This window comes from Plutella xylostella, chromosome 12 (genome assembly GCF_932276165.1).
Source record: "Plutella xylostella chromosome 12, ilPluXylo3.1, whole genome shotgun sequence".
NCBI lineage: Eukaryota > Metazoa > Arthropoda > Insecta > Lepidoptera > Plutellidae > Plutella > Plutella xylostella.
In genome coordinates, this window is record NC_063992.1 from 2,269,484 (window position 1) to 2,275,863 (window position 6,380).

At 38.8% G+C, this 6,380-nt stretch overlaps 1 long non-coding RNA gene across 1 annotated transcript; it reads right to left on the minus strand.

Annotated features, from left to right (window-relative positions):
- Positions 1-1,064: 1,064 nt before the first annotated feature.
- LOC125489257 lies at positions 1,065-2,120 on the minus strand. The gene is made up of 2 exons (XR_007266838.1): positions 1,985-2,120; positions 1,065-1,651 (listed from the first exon to the last, which is right to left on the minus strand). It is a non-coding gene; the product is annotated as an uncharacterized LOC125489257 (long non-coding RNA).
- Positions 2,121-6,380: the final 4,260 nt, after the last annotated feature.

The window sequence follows — 6,380 nt, forward strand, 5'->3', positions numbered from 1 at the left end:
ATACAAGGCACCAGTTTGCGCTATGTAGGGAGACGCTCCGTCAAAGTTAAAGCCAAACGAATATTATTACTTTGTATAAACCTATGCCATAGCATTATTAGGCTGTTCAAGATTTGGCCATACCATTATTAGGCTAAACCATGTTATGCGAAATAACTTTTTACTAAACGAGATTTATGCCATACGATTTTCGGCGTAACGAGACTTTGACCAAACGTTACTATGCAATACGAGACTAGGCAAAAAAATCTTATGCCAAAAAAGGTAGAACCGTTTCTTTGCCCGTCAGTGTATTTTGACGCTTTTAGCTGTGGATGTATGGTATGGTATTAAATCAAATTTTAAATACATTTTGTACTTACTGACAGACGTATAACAGGCTACTAAATAGGTTTAGCGTTTGGTGAAATTCCACCTAACATGGAAAAAACAAATGCCACTTTTGGAACTAACAAATTTGCCTTACATTTTGACAGTGACCGTTGACGATACGCAACGTTAACGGAGGATCGAAACTTGTGCTCACGACCCTGTTCATTCCAATAAGGGTATCTTTTGTTTGAGATGTCTTTCCCCATAGAATGGGATATATGGCAATAATTTTCATACATAAATGCATAATGCCTTATATTCTTCTTTGGGTACCATCTTCTATCGGAGGTCGGCTAAGTTCTGGTTTATTCTTTCCTTAGAGACTTATGCCTTGTAATGTAGCAGCTCAGCTGGAGCGGGTCTGGACCACCGGGGAGCGACCCCTGGGTGAATCGACCTCTCTGGCCTCCCCCGAGAGTAGGGGTTGGATGCTATATTAAATATGTACTTACCCTAATGACTACTGGTTTCCTAGTGCTTAGGGCTGGTACTGAATGTCTCTCGAATGGTGTATACCGGGAAGCGGTCCTAGGCTAGCTCAAGTCGGTGCCGGGCCTCTGAAGGAGTCTCCGGTCACCCTGGGGGATTATAATATGACCGTGAAACGGTCCTAGCTAATCTAACCTTATTCCTGAGGCCCCTGGAGGGAAATAACCTCGGTAGGTGTACGGGATAGAAATGAATAACACGGATTACAATATACAACAATTAGGCGGGACTGGCTCCGCTTTATTTACAATAATAACTTATATGTCTAGTACTTACAGCTTGTAACTATGTATTCACCACACAAATGCACAAATAAGGATATTTATTAAGTATCTAACTATTTAAACAGGGCCCTGAAGGGGCAAACGCGGATTTGTAACAAATAGTAGGAAAGGATAAGGGGTACAGGATCTTGGGCTAATAATCGCAGCCGCGCCAGAAGCCTCAGTCGCATCGAGGGGGCAACCAAGCTGCGCCTTTTGAGACAGATCGTCGCGACGCGGGATATAGATACATAAATACAATAAGGGTGAGTGGGAAGGAAGCACGGGATAGGAGCTGATCAAACGCCGGAGCTGGAGTTGACGAATGGTGCCGGATCGGCGGTCTTGCGGTGCTTTATAGGTGCGGCGGCCGTGCCGTCCCGCTTCCCCTCTGGTCACCCGGAGTGGTCTGTGCGGTGCCCCACCCCGCGGCGTTCTTGTTGTTGGCTCGGAGATGCGGGTAGGTGTGTTGGACGTTGTTGTAACGACTTCGTTACATTCTCCCCCCTCAACGGTAGAATTTTTACCTGATAAAAATTCACAAGATCTGTATACATATTGTCAAAGGGGATTATGCGGTTAAACGGTTATTTTTACGGGATTATTTGTGCATTCGGTATTATATCTTTATGCTATTATTACAAGTTACATTATTTCGGTATGCAGTATGCATTATTATTTACTTTAGCAAAAAAAACAAGATTATAAGGTAAATAGTACATGAGCATTTCATCTTTGCTTAGTGCAGGTAAATTCGGACGGAAACGGTATATTCGGGATTCTTTTCTGTACAAAAGATTGTGAATATTTTGTTTTTATGAGCATGAGCAAGGATAAAATGCGTGGTTGGTTTTACTTACATTGTAGGCTATGTACAACTTATTGTGTACTCGGTATACATTTTCCTTCTTATATAATATAGTTTTGGTTATTTACGGATGCAATTTACTAAGTTCTTTACATTGCAAATCAATTAAAAGTTAAAATTTATACGGCGCATGCATCATGCATGTGCCCTTGCGCTGCTGAAATTTACTCGGTTTGACACCTGACAATGAATGGGAGGTTTTCAACCATAGACAACGTCCATAGACAAAACCCGACAATAGATGGCGCTAGTAAATCTTCATACTGAACAGGACTGCATATTTTTTTATAGCCGGCATGGATTCGAGTCCTTTCAGCCAATACAAAAATCCATGTTTATTCCACAGAATAATACTAACTATGATTAAATAGTTTGCCTACAAGTTGCCTATTAGGCAAATATTGCCAAATACAAATTATTTCGTAGCATAACTGGTATTTGTTGAGAACGTGCAAACTAATAATAATAAATTGCTGTTATATGTAGTTATACATAATATTAAGTGTGAACTAGTTGAGATCATCTGCATCCTCTGTCCATGTCCGAGGCGCGACCGCCGTGTGTAAGTATCATAATTATTCTGAGGCACGTTGGAAGTAATGATTTCTCTATGGTAGAGCAGACATTAGTAGGTGGGTACGGTACTTAGTTTTCTCTACCCACACCACAAAACTAAAGTTTTCCGACTCTCTGAATAGCATTTATAGTAGATATGTCGTCGTGTTGACAAATTCCACAAAACGAAACAAGACGGGCAAAATGGATGGAAGCATTAAAAGAATTAAAGCCTGGATTAAACATAAAAAGCATTCAAGAATATGCCCCGGCCACTTCAAACCATCAGACTACCTCTTAGGTAATACTACTTACTTATTCTTGCTCATTCAGTAGGTAGGTTATTAAAACAAACTTTTTAATAATTATTATCTTTAACTAAACCTGAGGCATTTTATTTTATAGGTAAATCAAGGATCAGGCGTACAGTTGACCATGATCCATAGTCTTTTCCCATGATTGTTTCAAGGTCCGGAGTACAGGCAGGGGTAAATCGTAATGGCAAGCAAGGGTCCAGGGGGAGTGCAAAGGTCGGTCGGGTATAGAAGTCACAAAAGTCCAAAAGAATAGCCAGAGTCGTCGAAATTATCACAAAACACAGCACCGGAGACATTCGCGTAGCTACAAGAGAAACCGAATGACATAACATTTGTTTTGTAGTAGGTCTGTGACATTTGTCATCTCCGTTTCCTCAGAAGAATGTAGCTCACTACTAAAAACGACAGGCCGAATGCCATCTATTGGTCGATTTTGGAACTACTGGAAAATCTCCCATTGCCAACCAAAATTCTAACCTGTGTACGTTCACAGAGGCGTGACGTATATTGGGCAGGAGGCTGCCTTCAAAAATGTTACAATCCTTATTCTAAGTCTGAGCAAAATTTTTACCTGTGACTTGGATGTAAAAAGGTGGTTGTTATACGTTTAACATATCTGTGTGTCTATTATTTACTTATATTATATTATACTACGGACGGACGGTATTAAATGTGTGCATTTGCGTTTACATTTTTACCTATTTCTATATTTTTAATACAGATTGTGGTTTTTCGGTTGTACATCTATTATTAATTAAATTACTAATTATACACAGTTAATAAGATTTATACGGTACGGTACGGAATGACTAGGTCATAAATATATAAATGTTTTAACTTTTTACGGCTTCGATCTTCGATCTTCATTATTGATGACTGAGGGTAGGTTTGGAATAATCGGTTCGTTCGGCATCGCATGAGTACCGCGGCTAGGCACATCTGGCGATGGGTGATGACGTCGTCGGTAGTCGGTAGGTAACTTATTGCTTCGGTTCGGTGGAATTTGGTTGCGGCGAGTTTGATGATGATGATTTTAGTCGTTCTTTGTACTTTTTCATATGATGAAGAACATCTTTGTACATCCCGGGCCAGTAATATGTTTCGGCAATACTTTTTAAGACTTTTGTCGTGCTTAGGTATTTTGTTTTTGCTTGTCCATTATGGTGTTGTTCGATAATCGACCTTCTTTTCATTGTCGGAACGCATATTTTCCATTGGGATTGTGCGTCTATCTTGACCCCGTATCTTGGAATTACAATTCGTTTATGGAGTGAGCCGTTTTTAATTGTAAATGTTGGGTCATTTTCAGGTGAATTTTGGGTTTCGATCATTTTTCTCTCGAACCATTCTTTTCGTTCCTGGATTGAAGCTGTGTCGGGATACCTTGGTGGATGTTGTTGATTAGGTATTTTCTTGTGCTTGCGGTATTTCGACTTTCTTGGGCCGTTGATTTTATTATTTTTCGGTGGTGTTCAAGGGCGTACCCAGGATTTCAGCTAGGGAGGGGCAGCTTATACCTGTTTCTTGGCAGGAAAAATTACGTTTATTTTATCTTCTAATTCCTTTCGAACCTGAGTGATACGAATGTGCGCTCGATTTAGTACCTACAATTTTTTTTAGGCGTTAAAGTTATTTCGCCTTTTCCAACCGAAACGCATCGTTTGTGCATATGCCTAAAAAAATTGTGTTTGATATTTGAAGTCAGTTTGCCTGTGACAGGCGACGAAAATGGCGGCACACATTATTCCTGACAGCTGGCGAGTTAAGAAATTAATATTATTTTGCAAATTTAGATAATTTTCCTTACATAGGTACTTTATGCTACATTGTTATATTACATTCTTATCTTTGTTGCAAGCATAGTCTGGTTTGCAAAACACAATGATTCTGTGATAATATTTGTTCGCCAAAACAGCTACGCAAAAATGTGCTGTTCAGGTTAAAAATTTAGAAATTCACAAAATAGGCTGCTTGACTCATATCAAATTCAGGATTAATGAGTATTTATTGCAGTATTTAATTTACGAAACCAAAATATATTGATTTCGGCTAATTAAACTCCAGGATGGTTGCATAATTTCTATTTAAAAATTATTATTTTTTATTATAATTTTGAACCCTGAAATTGAACGCTATTGGTCATGTTGTGACGTCAGCTGCTTCGTGCTGTGTCGAGAGTTTTAAGTGTAGTGGTATCTTCAACTGTGATAAATGAATGATTTGTTCCCTTCTGACGCCATATCAGTCTACACCATAGATAATTTCATAACAAATATCTAAGAGCGTTTTCGCCTCTTTACGAAAAGTAAAACATTAAAATTAAGTTTTGGGATTGTCTAGGTCCCAAAAAATATGAGAGTATTTTTTTTATCTAATAGAACAATTATCAATCATATGAGACCTTCTTTAAAAAAGGGTCAAGTAGCCGCACTAGGTAGTATTTTATAATAATAATTGTACTTCTTGTACCATGAACCAGCACCCAGGGTCCCAGACACGTGGAAGGCGTTCATGGGCCGAATTATTATGTAGGGACCCGTTTGACAAGTTATGGTATGGGGTGCTAAATGGACTGGGTAACTGGGACTATGGAAGGACTATGGCTCCTGTCTGACCTATACATTTCACACACGGATAAAAAGGCAGGGAGTGGCTCGTAAACACAGTAACTTTACTAAGTAACACATCCTTCTAAGAGCATTTTTGCTCTAGTGAAACACCACTCAAGCTAGCCAAGCAAAAGGTGGGAGATAGATACTGTTCCTCTTCAGTTTTCTGGATAATAAAATAAAGGCAAGCCAGAGATGAGGAACAGGGGTCTTCCCTCTGGAATCTGATGGGTGAAGTCCCTAATGCCCAACAGCTGGCCAGAAGCTGCTCTGCCCCTATATGATTATCATCATTATTATTATTTTCAATAGATATGTACCTAGTAATAGAGACTGAAACTGAAGATTTGAGCTAATAATGTTTTTCTTTTTATATTTCATCCCTTAAAGTTGACATTTATGTGATGAAAGTCAAAACTCATTAGAATAAAAAAATGAGTCAAAAAGCTAAATTTCTTTAATTATATTATTGTTTTTATGATATATAGTTGCAATGATTGATTTAAGAAAGTGAGTAATTCATATTTTCTGTTTTTTATTTCAGTTACTTAAGTAGGTACCTATCCTAAGTAAAATACCGCAATGCACAAATGTGTGTTAGTGGAGTTGAAACCCATATACTTACTTACTTAGCACGAATGTGCTACGACTTATCCGAAAAAAACGGAAAATTTATGTTAATTTATGTTTTTTATTATTTTCCCTAGCACTTTTAGGCATATAAGTCGATATTATGTAATATTTTTAAACATAATGATAGAAAAAAATCTTAGGTTCGAAAGGGCTAGGGGGGGGCAGCTGCCCCCCCCTGCCCCTACCTGGGTACGCCCATGGTGGTGTTGATTCTTGTGCGACGACTTGCGGTTCCTGTTGGTTAGTTTCCTGGACTTCTTTCGGCGTCTTTTCG